Source organism: Onychostruthus taczanowskii, unplaced genomic scaffold (assembly GCF_017590055.1).
Source record: "Onychostruthus taczanowskii isolate IOZ18803 unplaced genomic scaffold, ASM1759005v1 scaffold46, whole genome shotgun sequence".
Taxonomy (NCBI): Eukaryota; Metazoa; Chordata; class Aves; order Passeriformes; family Passeridae; genus Onychostruthus; species Onychostruthus taczanowskii.
In genome coordinates, this window is record NW_024502125.1 from 3342733 (window position 1) to 3362831 (window position 20099).

At 38.5% G+C, this 20099-nt stretch overlaps 1 protein-coding gene across 7 annotated transcripts in view; it reads left to right on the forward strand.

Moving 5' to 3' along the window:
* The first annotated feature begins 2466 nt into the window (after positions 1-2466).
* Positions 2467-20099, forward strand: part of ERBIN (erbb2 interacting protein) — a 115491-nt gene continuing 97858 nt past the window's right edge. For 2 of the 7 annotated variants that reach the window (XM_041414736.1, XM_041414734.1), the window contains exons 1-2: positions 2482-3063; positions 3361-3441. The gene's annotated coding sequence lies outside the window, so the exon portion shown is untranslated. Of the gene's footprint in view, positions 3064-3194; positions 3442-20099 lie in introns of those variants that run through there. The other 5 variants (XM_041414735.1, XM_041414733.1, XM_041414738.1 and 2 more) reach the window with 5 other exon arrangements.

The following is a 20099-nucleotide window of genomic DNA, read 5'->3' on the forward strand; positions in this document are numbered from 1 at the left end:
AATTATTCAGACCACTTAACTCCTGAGAGACAAACATAAAGGTGACTGTTTCACCAAATGTTCTTTCAATTTAGCTGTGTGTTGTTGTAATATTTACTAGTGCTCCTGTTCAAATACAAAAGTAGTAATTACAATGAGAGGAGTTTGGGCTTGATGTCCAGCATGAAAGTGTGTATAAAGGATTTGTTCAAATGTTCAGTGGGATCAGATGCATAGTCTCACTTGAAAGACTCATTATGTAACTCTGTATTTTGTACTTTGTGCACCTAATCTGTAATTATTAGGTAACTGGGATACCATCTCTGGGAATTAATATTGCTGGGGACTCTGCTAGAGCTGTAATCTAAATACTGTCTTGATATTTATAGCACATTTAGATCCCTAGGATAACTCCTGGTATTTTCTTAATTTGTATAGGTAGTTATATCTTGTCTGTGCAAAACGTCTTCACTAGTTATGCTCCAGCTAGCTGTAGTTTCAGCAGACTTTGGGTAGGCTTTTATTTTGATAGCTAAAATTGTAAGTGAAACAGCATCTTACATTGCAACTAATGTCAACAACTATGGGAGATTCACCATCTGAGCAACAGCTATTATAAATTCTCACACCAATCATTTACTTTGCTGCATTAATAAATGCATTGGGCAATTCCCAAAAAATATTTTCACATTAAAAAGTTGTGATAATTCACATAAGAAAGAGCCTTGAAGTTTTCATGATGGAGGGGATCAGTTGCAGAGAGCTAGTCACAGTAATTTTTATAAGGATATGTTATGTGGTATATGACATGAATGATCAATCATTTGCAAGAGATTAAAAAAATTAGTAATTTTATTGCAGACATAGTGTAGGGCACAAATGCAGGGCACTGTAGGGAGAAATTCTAAATCTGTTGTCAGTGGGGGTAAAGTTCTCTTGCTTGGCCTTAGTCCAAAGCTGACTCATTTGAAGAAAATCGCTTTTCCCAACAAGAAGAAATAGAAGTGATTTAATGTTTCGGGAAATATCTATATATACACATACAATTCTTTTTTTTTATAAACTCTGATGACTACATTTGATTTAGTTTCATTATTTAAATTTAGGCATAGGTGTAGTTCCCAAAGTAGGACTGTATGCTCTGTGAAGATGGAGAAAAGTCAAGATAACAATAAGTGAATATTATTATTGTCCTAGTAGAAATGCATGCTTATTTTTTGTATCTGGATACAAGCCGGATGTTTGAACACACAATTCCCATATACAGGCAAGAAGTTTAAAATAACACTATTGTTAAACACAGTGGACTTTTATAAAAATGTGATCATGTTTATGTTTTGTTGCTAAAGATTAAACTCTTCATGCAAAACACTATAAGAAAATAGATGAACAGGATATATCCTGTTCAGAATGATCCTGAACAGGAAGTATCAATTTGAGTTACTGTCAAGGACTGGTAGGGGTGTAAAGGACTTCTCTTATCTAGTTGTATGTTAAAATCAGGGACAGGTCAATAGAAACACTACATACAATTTTCCCTTGCTCTTCAATAGCTCATATAACACTTCTTAGCATTTTGCCAATTTGTCAGTGAACAGATTATCATCATAAAACACTCTTCCACCTTAGTTGGTGGCAGTCCCAGTGGAGTAGCCAGGGATTAAATTAGCGTGAAAACAGAACTACCTCTCTGTCCTTAGATTTGGTCTCTGCTGAGCACAATTAAGGAGCATAAGGTGAGCAGCATGTACAATTCCACCCTGCTGTCATCTTCATGCGCTGTGCTATGGCTGAGCAGAACTCCAGGCTCCAGGACTGTTAAAATGGCATATTGCATACTCAATAGGTTATCAAATACCCATTTCAAACAATCCAGAAAATTAAACAGAAACTCACTTTTTCTGTTTGGATCACAACTGTACTGCTGCAATGCAAACCCAACCGATACCAAAGCTGTGTGACCTATGCACTGCCTGCTTTTCAAACACGTATTTGTACATGACTCTGTCAGTCAACAAGCATTTTCAGTACCATTGTATTGTACTGACAGTGTTGAAATACTTGGAAGAGAAAGTACAGCAGCGTTCCACGTTTTACGTGAAACATTGTGACAATATGTGCGGCATTATTTTAATTGTTGTTGTTTGCATCCAAGTTTAACGTAGCATACCCAAACACCAAAGCGTGGGTGGAGGCTGTCAGTTTTCCCTTGGGTGTGTTCGTTCCCTCAGACCCTCGGTAACTCCGCGTCGGGCAGCACAAGGTGCGGGAGCAGGGGCGGGATGGCCACGAAGGCACAACGGCCAGCGCCTGATGGCGTGAGCCGGCGCCTCAGCGCTTTCTACACAGGGTGTGCAACCATTAGATTACGAAGCTGAGCTGCTAACGAGGAAACTTCTGTCATTCGGGACTGAATTTGCCTGTGCGACTAACGCTCCCCCGCAGGAGACAAACTAGGACAGGCCCCACGCCGGGCAGCAGCGGGAGGAGCCATTCCGCGCCGGCGAGACACAGCCGCCGCCCGCCGCCGCTCCCGCCTCCCCCGGCCCGCGCCTGCCCCAACCCCGCGCCAGCGCCCCCCGCCCCGCTTCGCCCTGCTCCTGCACAGCCCGCCCCCGCCGGGCCCCATTGGCCGCTTCGCCCGTCCCTCACGGCTTTCCTCCAGCTCGGCCCCCCGCCCGCCGCTGTCCGTCCGTCTCTCCTCCCACCCGGCACAGCCAGTGCGGGCGCGCCCGCCGCGCCTGCCTGCTCCTGCTCCGGCTCCCGCCCGACCGCCTCCGCCTCCGCCAGGTCTCGGTCGGGGCTCTGCTCCCGCCCCGCCCCCCGTGCCGCTGCAGTGCCTCCCCCGTCTGGCCAGCGGTGCGCGGCGCCGGCAGCAGCAGGGGCGCGGCGGCTTCCCCCGCGGCCACCTCCCCTTCCCCCCGCCACGAGTCTGCCCGGGACGTTCCATTCACCCTTCCCATAGCTCCGCCGCCTCCCCTGGCCCCCCGCTGCCGAGGCCGGGGAGGGGGGCGGGAGGCTGAAGCCGCGGGAGAAGGGGGAAGTGTGCGAGAGGAGGCGGGGAGCGAGGGCGGCGGCGGGCAGGTGAGGCAGGCGGCCATCCCGCTTCCCTTCAGCCCTCGGCGGTGGCGGCCGCGACCCCGGGTGCGCAGGCGGGTGGCACCGACGGTGCCCGTCGCGCCGGGGGGCGCTGCGGTGTCGCCGCCGGGCGGGGCCGGCGCGCCGTGAGGCCGGCCGCGGGGCAGACCTCGGCGGGGGCCGGGAGGAGCCCGGCTGCTCTGGTGCCCTCTCCCCGTGCGCACGAACTCCCTCGTCTTCGGCGAAAGCTGCTAACATTCCTTCTCCTCCTCTTCCCGTTCTCTGCCCTCTTTCTCCCTGAAGAAGAAAACTCGATTGGATTTAACTTGGGGTCGGAAGAAACTCCTGCCTGCTGGATCTGGTTTAGACGCCCCGACAGCTGAGGTAAATAGGGAAGCCGTGGGATCTGCAGCAACAAAAACAACAGAAAAATCCTTCCTCTGGGAAGGGGGTGGAGAAAAAAGCAAGGAGTTCAGGCTTCGTTTTATATCCTGTTTTTGGCCTTTATATTTTGTCTCTGTTTTCCGCCTTGGCCTGCACAGTTTAGCTGCTCATTGTATTTCTCCCCGTCTCGCCTGAATGTGTGAACCGAGGCGCTGGTTTCATGGAGGCAGGGAAGGAGCCTGTGAGACCGAAAGTTTTTAATCTCATCGGACACAGAAGTTTCTTTGTTCGGTCCGAGAAGGCACTGAGCTGAAACTGCTTGACTGCGTAACTGCTTCTTCAGCTCCCTCCCTTCCAAAACGTTTGGTAACCCTGCAAGTACAATTAACTTATCGGGAAATGAGAAAGTCGTAAAGGAGGTAATATATTTTATTTCATCGCAAGCTCTTGAGGCTTCGTGCTTATGTCTACCTTGTTTTCTGGAATATCAGTTAGTGTCTGGCCGGGCTTCTTCAGGGTTGCTCTTAAGTTTCTTTATAAAATTATGCCCTCTTGGTCATCTGTAAATGTCGCAGTTTTTCCATCTTCGACTGCTGCAGTCACCCATCTTCTTCCCCTTTACCCTCTCTGTTCTCAAACCGACGAGTTGGACTGCTTGTTTTATATAGCAGAGGTCTGTCCTGCATTTTGATTCTGACAAAGTTCATCTTAAGAATCTTAATTTAAAATAAAATATAGAACAAAACCAAAGCAGATAGCTAGTTATCTGACTTCTTTCAAGTGTGTGCAATTGAAGCTGTTAATGTAGCCTTGTTTGGTTTTGGTGACCACTTTCCTTTTAAAAGAGCTCCTTTTTGAAGCTGTTGAAGGGCAAATTAAAAGTGAAGTTTTAGTGTAAGGTTTTGTACCTCTAGTGCTTGTTACACCAGCTAACTAGATGCACATTTATTTCTCATGTATCAGAGAGACAATTATAGGTTAGTTCTTTTGTGAAGGCAAGGGGTTTCTCTTATTGCGAATGTTTACAACAAGGTAGAAACCGTAGCTCTGGAATGTTTGTTCCTGTTTGTCAAACTCAGAAGCAACATGTTGGTCGGATAGGATATGTATGCTTCAGTCTTGCCAATGTGTGATATGTATGGGTATTTGGGAGTCTTGGACAAAGTAATTTCCATGCAAAATTTTTAACACTTAGATGGGTAGTTCTTTAACATCATGGAGTAATTTAGTGATTTAAGAAAAAATAATCCAACTCGATCTGCTTGATATACTTAACATATAAATGCTTACAGCAGGTTCAGTGGCGGATAACAGATAAATTATTTGACTTGCAGTTTACAGACTTACCTTTCCAGGCAGCAGGAAGGTTTATTCTTAGGCATCAGAAAGATCTGGACAAAATAAATGGCAGTGAACTTTGCTTTCCTTATGTGGCTGATGCTTGGCAGAATGTCTGAATAGAGTAATCCTTTTACAAAGAACCATCCCTTTCCAGAGCAGTGTTTCAGTCCCAATAATGACTTGAGATTCTTGAGGGGAGGGTGAGGAGTTGTAGCCGTGCATGACAAATTTAGTTGTAAACCAGTATGTTCATAATCAAGGCAATTTTGTTTCTTTTCAGGCCTTTTGTGTCTCTCATGATGCACTTGATATTTTTCAATGCCATGTAGAAGAATAGTTCCTTGTAGTGGAGGCACAACTTTTTACGCTAGTGTTTTGTCACCATGGTAGCTATGGATAAGGTCCTTTTTAATGACGAAAGTGTAATTCAGTACTGCTTATGGCTCATGGTTATATCATTGAATGCCATTATGTCATTGGTAGTTGGTAGTAACATGAAGGGATGTGTTCTTTCTTGAGATCAACAATCACAGCTAAAAATCAGTCTGACATTAATATTCTTGTTATGAACAAAATTATTTAACCTTACACATGGTAGCTCATGTGCTTGAAACAGCACTTTTGTAGCTGTATGTTGATGGCTTGGGGAAACGTTCTTTTGACCTGACTGGTTCTTATTCATGAATTAAATTAAGCTTGAGTAAACATCACTAATTTTAAGGAGGTATGCTTGCAATCAAAGAGCTGGAAGTTGCAGTATATGGCATACTATGGAATGTGATTATCATTATGTTGATTATTATATTAGTAAAATATGAATAGGTCTGTCTTATGCATAAGCTGCACAGTAGATAATGCTTAGTGTAAATATAAAGCTCTGTAGGGTATGAATTTGCACATCATGTTCATATAGAGTGGATAAGGGGGCTCTGTGGAGAAAATACTAAGGATAGTTTATTAGTGTATTAAGTTGGTGGTCTCAGAAAACAGTGTTATGATTTGTTCTCTGTGGAATTTGTTGAGAGTCTTTAGTCCCAGTCATTAAGAGCCATGCTTGGAAGATCAAAGCTAAGGAAAGGCTTGCACATGTGTAACATACATTATACCTCACATGTTAGCAGTAGGTCCTAGAAATAGAAGGGGATGGGAGCAAATTAGTCAGCTGTGCTTTCCGGTAGGGCTGTAATGAATCACTGTCTGTCTGCTCTGCATTCTTGTTTTGTTTTTGTCCTTCCTGCTCCAAAGCAAAAAGGAAAATATTTTTGGGAAAATGTTATGTAAAGATCAAATAGTTGATATGTCATATCTTCAGCAGATTCTCCCTACAGAATAACCTGATCAGCTGAAGAAGTGCCTGACATTTAATCCACTTAGAGGAATTAGAAATCTAACCTTTTCCAAATGAGTTACTAGTGAAGTTGGCAGAAGAGTTACTCATATGGACATAAAAATAGTAGACAGTATTCCTATGTGAGCATGCAAGTGTTCACGGTGACATTTGAAATAGATATTTAAATGAAGATCATCTGGAAAATGAAGATTTATAAACATTGCTGTTTTACCTTGTCAGCTTTTGAGTAGGTGCAACAATGTGTCCAAAGACACTTTTCATATCAGAATGAAAATGTTGATGGTAGTTCGAGTAGTAAATAGTCTGTATTGAACTGTTGGTAATGGGACTTTTTTTAGCATTATTTTAGTTGTGAAATGGTTACTTCACTGAAATACAGATTTCACATTAAACTAAGAATAGTGTTTGGATGTTGAGTTAAATCTTTAAAATGTAAGATTTCAAAATAAGGATGCTGATTTATCAGAGATTTATGTATCTCCCTAATGTATCTCTGTCTAATTAAAATGGAAAAAAATTGTTAGTATGGAATCAATAGTATTTTTCTTTTATAGTAATCTCAGGATAATTAGGCGTTTTCTGCTGGCTTGCCTTCATTGTTGCCAGATGAAAAATTGTTTGCACCTGGAGGACTAATACAATGCTTATTCTTCAAAAACCACTGGCCTGTGGAACTAGACAATGCATATTCTTTAGGAAGAACTGGAAAGCCACCAGCCCAGTTGTGCCAACTTTTACCAGTTCCCAAGCAGTCAGCTATGACTTTGGGGTTGCTGACCACCAGGGACCACCAAAGAGGCCCCCAGGACAGAAAGACACATGTGGAAAGCAGAGGGAAAATATGTTAATGCTTTTGTGGAAATGGTTATCATATGTGTGTTTATTCTAGGAAATCAATGAATATGTATGTAAAATATAGTATATAAACAGGAGCTTTTTCTGTACTCAGCATGCATGGTATTTTGGAGGAGATAGCCTCTCCTGCATCCAGCCACATAAAGAATGCCTGCTTCTTAATGCTACTTTGCTGGTAAGGAGTTTCTTATTTTTACCAATTTTTGGTAACAGTTTTGGTGACCCAGATTGGACCTAGTCCTGAATTTCAGTGGATCCAAAGGAACATCATCAAGTCAGCTTTTTAAAAGATACTAGTTTCTCTGATGTTTCTCTGATGCTTGAATTGCAGTACAGGTGTTTGAGTTATTACTCTTTGTACTTTCCATAAAAGGGATTCAGAAGTGTGATATTTCAACACCAGGCTGCAATTCCACCTTCAAAAATATATTGCAACTTCTCATAATTGAGAAATAAAACTGAACAAACCTTTGGTTTAAATGAAACCAAACTGAAGTGTACTTACATTGGAGAGCACCAGCATTGCAGCTGTTCTGCCTAGCATAAAAAGTTTAAGTTAAAAGTTTAAAAGTTTAAGTTAAAAAGTAGATGCATTTTTTTTCTGTTGTTGGAACGAATTTGTACATACTTGACACTAAGCGATCACTATGCGTAGGAACAAACAGTGATGGTTAAGCAGAGTCTGAGGGCCCTCTGAACAATCTTGGTTGCTGTGGAGATCCTGGTAGTTGTCAGAAGATAATGTCAGAAGATAACTGAGTCTTATAAGGCTCAATCTTATTAGGTAAGATGGTTTGTATAGGTTAGGGTATAATTGTCTTGCTGTGAGCTTGTAGTGATCAAAGGCTACTTCTTCAGCTTTAGGAATGAAAAAAGCTCAGAGATGGTTTGAAGTATTAGTAAAAGTTACAAATACTTGAAGTGAAACATTTATCATTTAAGTATTAATTTGGAATGGGTGGTATTTTCCTGCGAAGTGGCCAGGGGTCTATTCTCCTTACTGGGGAAAGCTCCAATCCCAATAAATGAATAAATTCAGAGTATTTGAAATTCTGGTTTTGCGTTAAAGATAGATGCAAAAGCACGGTCTTGTTTTTTTGAAGTAATGTGCTTTGAGTTTTACTGCTGTCTTTTGAGTCTTCTCACCTGTTTTCAACTCTAAGCTGGCACGAGAAGTTCCTGTAGCAACTGTGTAAGGGGTTCCATTTTCATGACAGTTATGGAAGAGAAGTTTCATGTTATTCCTTTGTCCCATTCTATGGGGTATGTGATTAGTACATTTGCAGAAATTATTTCTTCAGCATTCTTTGCCTTCCTTGTTGTTTTTCAGTACATGTCTTCCAAAACTTCCAAGTTTAAAGAAGCAGAGGAGAGGACATTAGTGCATTGAGCTATATCAGTGCATCTACAGAAATATCTGAAATGCAGTGCCAAATGATTGAATGTCATTCACAGGTTTGGTCATCTAGAATGACTGTAGATATCACTGTAAGTGTTTGAATGGTAGAAGGTGTTTCCAGGCTTGTCTAGAAGACTTCTGATAGACTGCTAAGGTTTGAGAGCTACTGCTTTTTCCCCATGTGGCTGTTGTCTTCCTGGCATTACTCTATCAGAGGGGAGAAATAATAATTTAGAAGATCAGTCGATTTGTCAATTTGATCAAGTTACTGCAGGTCTTTTGTCTTACAGGTAATCCTGAAGATAACATGGATTTTTATATTTGAAACTGGGTGTCAGAGAACATTTATTATTGGGAACTATAGGGTTTTTTTGTCACTGGAAAGATGCTGCTTAAAAATCTGTATGTGCTTCTGCATGCTCATGGTGCAATAAAACAAAAAAAAAAAGCTTGGCTGCAGTAGTATTTACAAGACTGAGGTCTGTATTTTCAGTAAAATTAGACTGAAAAGTGTGTCAGCATAGCCGTCTAAATTATTTGTGACTTAAATGGTTTGTAAATGCTTGCTTTCCATGCTTATGCTACTGAGTATGATATTTAGATATTTAATTTACTTAGGTTCCGCTTTGGCCTTTGAGGGTCTATTTGAAGGAGGAACAGTGAACGTGCAGACACAGATAATGTTCACTAGTCTCCTGTTGCTGGTATGTTAGCTTGCTGTGGCATGTTAGTCTGTGGTGGCATGGAATGTGAGGTTGGTAGTTGGCTCCTTTTAGGAGAACATACTCATTTTGGGTTACTTCTGGTCACAAAATCATATGTGGTGCTAACCCTGCAGCTCTGTTGGTTATTTAATTTCTGAACTGGTCTATATTTTTGGGGGATTGGCAATAAAATTAATCACTGAGGGAGAAAATTCAAAAGTTCCCTTCTTCCTGGTTCATACCTATTTGGTCTTTATACTATGTCTGCTATGCTGTAATCAACTTATACAGGGTGATTTATTCCAAGTAATTAATGAATTCTTTAGACCTCTTGGAGGAGTTACAGGCAAAGGGAATTGAGTGTGCAGTGCTAGAAAACTGTTTGGAACAAGCCTACTTTTACTTGTGACATTTGTCAGGTCACTGTTGTTGGTTCACATATGGGTGTTGGGAAACTGTTAAAAACAAAGTAACAAATATTAAAGTAAGAAGATGTGAAAAAGGATGGAAATAAATGTTTAACAATCTTTTCGGAATGTGACAGGGAGGGAGAATCAGTTGGAACTCAGAATTTGTCCATCCATCTGTCTCTGATTGTGATGGATAAGATCAGAAACCTTGATATGGAGGGAAAAAAACCTTCAGAGCTTTACTATTTTAGTATAATACTGTTTATCTATAGTGCATCTTGCTTGTGTTTTTAGGAGAGTTTTGTTTTCCTGAATGTTTTGTGGGGGTGTGGGCTTTCTGTGACTATTAGACAATCCTGTTCTTCCAGTGTGTTACTGTTGATTTAGATGTTAAGGTTTTTGGTCCGGTACCAGGTATTTCATCTAACTAAATGAAAATATAAGTAATACAAGCACTAGAAAAGCAAGATATACTTAAAGTTGATTTTAATAGACTTGAGGTTAATTTCCTCTTTCATTTTTATTTATCTGGGTGAGTTCATCAATTTTGCAGGGAGCATTTATTTTGTTTTGCTTTACTGAAATAAAGCAGAAGAAATGCTGAGGATCCTGGCATTATTCTGTGGTTTTGCAATGCTGTTCTTATGAGAAAGACAGTTAAGCAGGCAAACATTTCTGTGGGAAGTTGTGGGATCTATTGGACGTGTATTGTCAGCATTTCAAATATCCTGTAGTCTTTCACGATATCAGTTACTGAATTGGTTTTGCACCAGCAGGTGCTGATGTGTCAAGGGAAAGATTATGGCCTTGTCAATGGAGCAGGTTAGAAGAAAGTGTTACGGAGTGGGAGAGAAACATGTTGTTGATCAATATTTTTCTCTTTCTTACTTTGCTTCTCCCATTACATGAACTAACCAATGAAGAACCAACAAATTGTTCCTTAACCTCTTACAAAAACTCTTGTCTGTGGAGTGAGTCCCTGCTTATTTCTACTGAATTTAAATATATGTTTGCTCAGTTTAGATTTGTAGCTCATGCATCCTTCCACAGGTGTTAAATTCCCAGATTTTAAATTTCAGCTTCAGAGCATGAAATATCTGCTGAGGAATAACTTTCCCTCAAAATCAGAATGTTACTCCTTTCCCCCAGTTTTGTATTAACTTGGTTTTAATCTTTGAGAAGTCTGAAATATGCATTGGACTGTTCAAATTAATTGAAGTCACAGCTATGAAATTTTCTGGAATTCCTGCATTGTGCTCTTCAGTCACTTTTTCCTGTTTTGAGAAAAGAGGGTGACATGTTAATAGCAAATCAGCTTCACAGTGTCCTGCTTTTTACACTAGGTAGTGTCAAAGTAGTATTGTACCTCTGTTTTCTTCTCATGCTGGAAAGTACAGGATGTCAGAAGTTAAGTAGCACTTTAAGTTTGGTTATTATTAAATCAACTTCGAATTCAGTTTTGAGGCTATAATTAGCATTTTGATGAGAAAGCAGACATTTAGTTCATCTTAAATCTCCTGTGAGGTGAAAAGCTTGTTTTTGGCTTCCAATAGTGAATTATTATCCCTGTTGAAAACAACACTTTTAAGAGAAAGTGTACATAAATATAATTGTCTAAATTCTAAGTTATTCATAGAAGTTTTATTGTAAGCAGTACACTCTTGTTCTTCCCCATCTAAATAGGCAAAAATATTTCAGAGGCTATTCAAGAATAGCCTTCTGCTATTTTTTTTTTGTGTCTGTTGCTTATGTGATTTGCAAAGTGTCTGATACAGTAAAATACAAATAACAGCTCTCCTTTAATCATCATCCATTCACTTAGAGGAACACAACACTAAGTAAAGGAAAAAAAATTAGTACAAAAATACTAACTCAAATGTTTCATCACTGTGTTGGGAATGAAACGAGACTGAGTTGGCAAAAATTAAACATGCATTGTGAGAGAAAAGCTGAGTAAATAGAGGACAAGAGTAATGGTGCTTACCCACATGGAAGATGTGAAGAGTGTTGTAGTTAGGAAGGACCCCAGACAGTGCAGACAGGAGTAATTCTTCTGCATCACTGTTACAAACAACAAATTGACATGCTTTGGGATCTATGTATCAGTTAAAATTAGTGCAAAGAAAAACAACAGACAGAGGTAAGCAGCTTCAGGGGTTCCTTTATATGTCCAGGACAGTAATCCTTAAAACTGCTGAGAATAATATTGAGATAATATGTAGCATAATTATTGTATAAACTAGAGGGACAGGATGCTTAGAATCTCGAAAATACAACTTTTTTCTGTTTCAGTTTTTGAACCTTTGCTTTTTTTAAAAACAGTGGCTACTTCTTATTTTAGCCACTCCTTACTGGAGTGAGTATGGTGTATTAAAGTAAAACTGTTTTTAAAGCTGCATTATGAATAAAGCCTTCTGGTTTTAGTACTCCATTTTATAATAAACATGTAAGAGCAAAAACCAAACTGGCTTGGTAATACTTAGAAGTGTTCTTTAAAGGAGGAGGAATTATAAAGTAAAATGGAAGTGCACTGTGTAGTTTTTCAGATGTTGTGTTGCATGTTTATTTGTAGTTTTTGGTATGATCTATTTTTTTGAAATCTGCCAAATTCAAAGTGGGAAATGAATATACATATCTCCACATACTTCCTTTGAACTCTGATCTATGAAATGTTTCCATTTATCTTCCTGTTACCATAGATGGAATTATGTAACCTGTCTGGATTTGTTTTTCTAAGCAGTTACTAGCTAGAGGGTTTTGAGTGTGGTTCTTCTTTCCCCTCCTGTGTACCCAACATCTGCTTACTTTGTATCTCAACTGTTCTGTGCCTGCTGTGTTATTCTGACCTCTGTTGTTTGGTCCTTCCTAGCTTTTGGTAGGAATTCTGGGAATTACATTTTTGAGGGAGAGTGTGTGTAAGGCAGACCATCAGGGACTGGATTTTTTTAATGTGTAGACCATGCAATTTAGTAAGCATTTAAATAATCAGTAACCTTCTGATAAGAAAGAGTATTTTTTTAAAAATTTTTTTCCCCTTTTTGGTTTCTGTGCTGACATGTTTTATGTTGCAGATCGCCTGAATTTATCTGCAGGCAATTATGTGCAGAATCTGATTAATAGATGAGAACTTTTCTTTTATATTGAAATACTGCATATTTACAGCAGTGCAGCTTGCTTGTCAAAAACCTTTGGTGTCTGCTGCAGATGGTTGCATAGTCTTAAGGAGTGGCTTCCTGGCTGCATTGTACATGAAGTGCCAAACACTGAGAGCAGTTTTGTTCTGGAATGCCAAAATACATTAAATTGATTCAGGAAACAGCATATGTCAAATGAATAAAAATACCATAGTCATGTGAAACAGAATGTGGTAATTATGTTTTTCAAACCTATTTTATTTCCTGAGTTAAGAGCTTAAAAAGAGCTTTTTGTATTGAGGATGGTATTAACTACCAGTTGCTGACTAACACTGTTAGCATTTTCACTACTGTTTGTTTTCCCCATCCCCTATTTTTTCTTTGTTTTATATATGCCATAGCTGGAAGTTGAAACCAGGAGTCTATCAATGAGTGAAGGAATAGGAAAAAAATAATTATATTTTCCTCCTGGATATCTAGGCCTGTGCACAGTATGCAAGTTTTTGGTGGGTGAGCTATTTCTTTTTGGTTCAGTGGAGGTTTTTGTTTTACTTATTGGGTTTTTTTTTGTTTGTTTGGTTTTTTAAGGCTAGTAGTGTATGTGTTCTTTATAGCACTGAGAGAAGTATGTAATTGCTTGATAATGCAGGTAGAAAACAATGGTTGATAAAAATGACCAATGGAGGATTTTGCTTCTGCTCAGTGTCTTAATTCCATCAAGTTCTCAAGGAGTAAGAACATTTACAACTAATAGCTCAAAATATTGCAGGGTTTTGTTATTATAAAGACACAAGCCCAAGGCCAAGCATTTTGTTGCTTATTCCATGTTGGTAAGGTAGGTGGGAATTCACTTTAATATCTCCTCATTAGAAGGCTAAAGTATTAAAAAGTGCATAGACAGAAAAATATCGAAAAGCTGTAATTTCATCTGATTACTTTCTAACTAGTATATTGTATAAATTATTTCAGATCTCAAATAATTTAACAGACATTTTAAGACAGAGGAATGAAATATGTATATATTTTAAGCAATTTTCCTTGTTCTTTCTGAATGTAATTTTTCTCTTGTTTGTTCTTTTTCTTCAATCACTATGATTAGAAATGAAGTTAAAAATTAACTTCAGTAAATTAACTTACATAACATTCTAATTGCTGTTCAGTCTTGTGTAAGAAATGAGAGGTCCTTGAAAGAGAAGAGAGGGCAAATATTTTACTTCCACAGTTGTGGAAGGCACAGATTTATTTAAAACAAGCATTTAATAATAAAGTAGGTTCATATGAAGCAGAGTCTGTAGCAGAAGCCATAACTGCTGTAGTTTTTTGGGTGATTTTAAGAGATCTGTTGTAAAGCAGGGTTGGAAGCATGATACATTCATGGCTCTTGAGCTGAAAAAGGAGGTGCTGTGGTGTTTGTTTTCTGGTTTAAATTCCAGTCCCTGAGATTTTTAGCTGTCCAATGGTAGTGGTACTACCATTTAAAGATTTGCTTGTCTGCTGAGAGATGAGACAAATTCTGGATTTGCCTTTTTGTATCTTGGTTCAAGCCAGCTGGGTTATTGTTTGCCTTTGTATTTATTCTGGCAGTCCAGCTGCCTTCCCTGATTGTGACGTATGTTAGTTTGATTGATCTCAGCCTTGTTTGGGATAGGTATGAGAATCTATAGACATATGTTCACATACATGTGAGCTTTCCTCCTCCTCAGCCTTTGTTCTTTTTTGAAGTTTGATGTTTATCTTCATTCACCAAATTTTGTGTTTCATGAAGGAGTAGTGGTCCTGTTAGCCACAGAGAGGCCTTACCTATTCAAGCACAGTTAATTCCAGTGTTTCTGGAATTAGCTGTCTCCCAGCTATCAGTGGCTACAGGAGGGGTCTGTAGCTATTGAATTGTAGGAAGTATCAGAAGTAGTAACACAAAGAAATGTTTTCTGTGTTTTCTTTTTGTTCTTTAGTGTATCTGAAATGTACTTCAGGTTTACAGATGAGTGTCTGTGGGTGTTCTTCTTCTCCCTGCACCTTAGACCTATGTGTTAATTCTGTTCAGTCTGGCCTGGTTTGCTGAAGTCCCTCAAGTCTCTTTTAAATTTTTAGTGTGAAATACCAAGCTCAATCTTACTTGGACTTTAGCCCATGTCATCATGAGTAGCAGGAATTTATTTTCAAACAGACTTGGAAATTAGTTCACACACTTGTGTTCAAGTTGGACTTGCTACTATCATAGTGTTAATGCAGTTGTCCAGTAAGCATAAGCTTGAAACAAAATTTGGGTTTTGCCTTTTGGAACATGTAAACATTGCAGATTGCAACACACTCACAAGAGTTACAATAGTCTTTTCTCACTCTTTAACCAACTGCAACTGTCATCAAAGCACATGTCATGTCTGGATTTAATAGATGAATAATGCTATGGAATCTAGAGGGTTTTTTTCCCCTCCTTGGCATTTATTCCAAATTTTTTTCCAATATTTTTCTATGCTGTTGGTTGTAATTACCTATTTTATACCGGTCCATTAAACAGTTGAGTTGTTTTATCTTTGGTTGTTTTGTTTCTTTTTGAGGTCCTTTGTAACTTAATTTTACTCTCATTTAATTAATTGCTTTTCTAACTGTTGTAACTTTTAAAAGTATATTGACGGTTACACTTTTGTTTCATTCTTTCTTGTGGTTTCTTCTGGATTATGTCCATTCTCTTAAGTCTCTCTAAGACCTTGGTAATGTTGATTTGAGAGCACCAGCAGACAGCATCATGGAAGAATTCTTTTTAATGAAAAAAAACCTGTTTCTGTTTCTTCTTATCAAGATTCTGAGGTGCATGGTGTGGGTGGCTCTAAGTTAATCATGTTCGTAGAGGGGCTGTAGAAGAGGAATTTAGATGAGAAATTTGGGTGCAGTGTAGTGATTGGTTTTATTCATAGCAATTACTAGCCTTGCTTTATATCCAAGCATCTGAAGGCTATTAGAAAATTTATTTCATGGACTTGATTTAGGAAAATTCACCTTTACTGTCAAGATTGGAAATAGGTTGCGTTCTGCTCTAAGTTATGGGCATTATGGCTGTTAAGTGGCAGCTTTCTGATACACAAAATGCAGTTCAAGCTTCCTAGAGTATCTTCACTACATTTTAATAATAGTAGGACATGTGAAAGATACATCTAGATCAGTGGCACTGTTGTGTATATAAATATACATTTTTATAAATCTATTCAGTGTATCTATTTATGGTTTGAGTTGCAGGTTGATATTAATTGAAGATTTTTCTAAATGTTTTTTTAACCTTAATATTCGGCCAAAATGAACAACTGAGACTTTCTCTCAGTAGTGCTCCTTTGCAAAACACCTCCTTCTGTTGGTCACTTTGGAATTTATAGATGGTTTTTGCTTTGGTTAAAAGAAAGTAAGTGTATGTAAATTTTGAATTTACCATGTTGGGAATGATGGTCTGTATACTTTTGTGTGCTTTATTCTCATTCCCTCAAGTCTCTTTTAAATTTAAATCATTGCTTTGTGGGCAAGTAATTGGCTTTTTGTTGCAAAAACATGCACAGCACTTGCTGAGCAACAGTGTCTTGAAGTTCAGACCACATCCTGTGAATATTTCTTTCAGTTTTGTAGAGTAAAAAACTCTGGACAAAACTGTTCACTGGATTCACTGAGTATCCTTGCTTCTTCATGGTTGCCTGTAGATATTTATCATGGTTATTTTTTTTTTAATTCTTCCCTCCTGCCTCCTCCACTAAAACTATGAATCCAAGGTGGACTAAATTATAAATGTGACACACATGAATGAATTTTGCCATCAACATGTGCTGTTAAAACATGTGAGCATTAAAATATATTTACATATATATTTTTGATACATCTTTTTTTGTACTAAAAAAAATTACCAGTAATAAGGAAGTTATTACCTTTACTTTAAAAGAGTTTTAATTTACAAAGCCTAGTCTTACATTCTGCTGCATTTGCTTTGCACACTTCCTCTTTGCTTCCAGTATGGTTCTTTGCATCAGAAGGAAGGCAAGGTATTGAAGGTGGAGACACAGCAATGAAGGTCAGTGAGTTGTTGAGCAAACTGATCTAAATGGAAAAAAATTCTCCTCAATGTCTTTCAGGTTTAGGCTTTTTGGATCAGTTACTGATTAGACTTAGACTTACACTGTGATTACTAAACCCTAGCTTTAATAAAAGGCAGGTGTGAGGGAAAAGCAGGGATTACTCCTGCATCAAGCAAATAGTAGGCAGTAGTTTGAATTTTGCATGATGGAGATTGACTTGCCTTTTGGGTTCCAGTTGCTGATTTGGAATAGTCTTCCACTTACCCACAATAAATATAAATGTTGCTATTCATCATCAGTGATTTGATCCTTGATATTGCATACATAGAAGTCAAAAGTGCAGTTAAAAACTGGGATACTTACGCAGTTACATCTTCTTTTCAACAGATTTATAGTCTACCACCTCCCATCTCTCATACTTTTTCTTACCATAAGCAGATTGACTTTTAGACTTGAGACAGTAGGCTGGAAATTAAATGTTTCTCTGTAAAATGGTTTTTAATTGCTGCAGGAGTGGGGCTAACCATGGAAAAGAAGAAACAGTGAAGATCTTTTCTCCAGAAGGCTTCGTTTCAGAGCACTTGTTTTTGAGACTTACCTATCGAGCCTCTTTAGTTTGTTGGGATTTCCACTGGCATTGTGTTTTTCATTATCTAGAGGAATCTCTTGATTGAAATGTGTAGGTCAAGAGTATTTGAATGTGGCATGCTATTCCTTCAGATTATATACCTCAAGGCTCGTGTGAGTGGAGAATGGACAGGTGATGGGCAGTTGGGATGATTAATAAACAAGTTCATATGTTATGTCTTATGACAAAATGATGGACTTAGAAATGTCTGTCACTTAGAGTGTGCAAAGCCTTTACTGTATTTTACTTTTTCAATTTCAGATGGGCAGAATAGAATCACTTTTATTCATGAAGAGATTGAAAGTGCGAGATAAATTAGAGGGCAGAGGATGGAAGAAGTGAGGACATTTAGCTTCATCATTCTCAAATCTTCTAGGAAGATTGCTGGCTGGCTGTGGAGGTGCTGTGTGTCTGTAGTGAGGAGCCACGTGTAGTGGCCTCATTGACTGTACTGCACTCATGAAATGCAGGTGGCTTCTGATCTTTCCTGTTTCTAGAAGGGCCAAGTCCCTATTTTAGAGAGGAGGTGGCACTCATGGTCGTGAAGTGAACAGAAAGAGCTGGGATTTGTGCTGTTACCCACTTTTTAAGACTGATACTGTGCTTATGTCTGCTTCTCTGGAGAGACTAGAGTGCGGTGATCTGTTAAAGCACTAGTGAGTTTAAAATGTATTTCTTGTTGTCTGAGTTTAAATTGCTCCCTACAATGCACTTCTTAGAGTCATCACATGAAAAACATTTAAATTGAGTTGTGAGGACTTTTTCCTTCTTCAGGCGCACCAGTGTTAGTAGCAATTACTTCTGATAGCTTAGCTGTATGCTGCCTGCTTACTGGAATCTTAAGGTGTCAAATGGATAGTTCTCAACATATCCTTAAGCAGTCAAGCTATTTCTCATGACAGCAGTTGTCTATTTGTATGTCCTGCTCTTTAATCTGCAAGACAACACCTTACATTCTGGTTGATTGATAAGTATTTGATGTAACATTTCCGGGGAAATAGTGTTTGCTGTAAGATAATTTATTTTTCTGGGGTTCAAAGATGGAAAAAAAATCTCAGAATATATTAAGTCCCAAATTTTCTTAAACATTATAATTGGGAAGATAACTTATGTTTTAGGCTTTTTCTTTCAAATTATGTAGTACAAGGATTAAGCTGTGCAGGATTTGGAGGTAGTGAATTCTTCCTGAAGGTAGTTTATAAATTATGATCTTCTGCATACTTGAGAGTAAATAGTATAATGATATTAATTTCTCTGGGACTGGAATTTTGAAAATGTGATGCAAAGTTTGGTAGTTTCATTTTGTTCCTGCACCCCCAGATTGAAAATATACTAGGATTTTTTTCTTAAATACATTCATAATATAGTTAGTTATTAAGATACTGAAGTCTCTGTTTACCTTGCAAATGAGCATGGAAAAAGTTGCACCTTTTTTTGTTTTCTTCGCTTGTAATTTAATTTTTGAGAGTCTATCTGTAATAAGAATCTAGAGTGTGGTAAAATGAAATTGAACCTGAGGGCAAGTATGTATTTTTTTGGTACAGTTTCATGTTTGCATGAATCCCTCCCCCTCTAAATGAATGTGTGGCCAAAATATTATCAACTGCATTCACTTTTACTGTTTTTAGAATTGCCTTTCTCCTGCATTCTTTCCACTTAAAACACAAAGATTTTTTTTTTTCCCTTTTTTGATGCTGCAGTTTTGGGCTTTTGTGGGGAGAGTCAGATTTTGAGGGACTGGCATGTAGTTTCAGAGCATCTGGCATATGTTTTAAAATGTTGGGCAGAAAAGGTCTGTGAAAGATAACTATGTATTTTTACATTTGTTCTGCTGTGTGGTTAGAATGCAAGTTGAACACTAATTTTTGGGTGTATTTGCCTTTATTTATTCTCTGTATCTTGAAATAAGCAGGGGTGGGGGTGGAGGGGGGACAGTATTTAAAGATCCATAAAAATTACTTGTTCTCTCTCTGCTGTGATCATCTGTTTTCTGGTATCAGTCTTGACACTCGAATGCTGATCTGTGAGTCTTGCATGCTGGAATAATAGCCAGTAGTGAAGCTGAGCTTAGTGAGGTTATTATGTACTGCTGGAGTGGGTCCTTCCTACCCTTCCCCTTGAGTCACTGATCTAGAGAAGACCTTAGGATCCAACCTAGAATTAAGTGTTAAGATTGCATACAAATCAGTCAGCTACTCAACATCGAGTACTTCAGCTCACAGTGTAGCTCTAGTTGATGCCCTCTCCTGCTAATTACCCGGCTTCTAATAATCAGATTGTCTTTTAACACTTTTAACAAAAGTAGTCAAGTGTGTTTAAGCACTTACCGTTTTTCTTTGAAGTAGAATAAGTACATATCAAAACAACTTCTTGTAATGTAGGCTAATTTTTATGTTACCTGTAAATATATGCATCCTCTGTTTGTCCAGCTTAATGGAAAAATATAGAAAGCATTTACTTCCTTTCAGAAAGCAACTGAGGAGGCTTTCTTTTCAGTTCATGACCAACTGCATTAATGTAATTGCTAAAGTGTGGATTTTGCATGTGCATTGCTAGTAATTATGCCCGTATATTCATAAGTTCCTATTTTTTTTTATTTGGCACTTTGGATTCAGCTAAACTATGCTTAAAAAAAAATCTAAACAGCACTTTTAAATTCATGGTAGATGAAGAAAATGGAGGGGGGAGAATCCTTTGGTACTAAATGATTTTTTTTCCTGTTCATTGTGAAATCAAAACGTTATATTTTATGCATAGATCTACTGATACAGTAGAACTGACTTA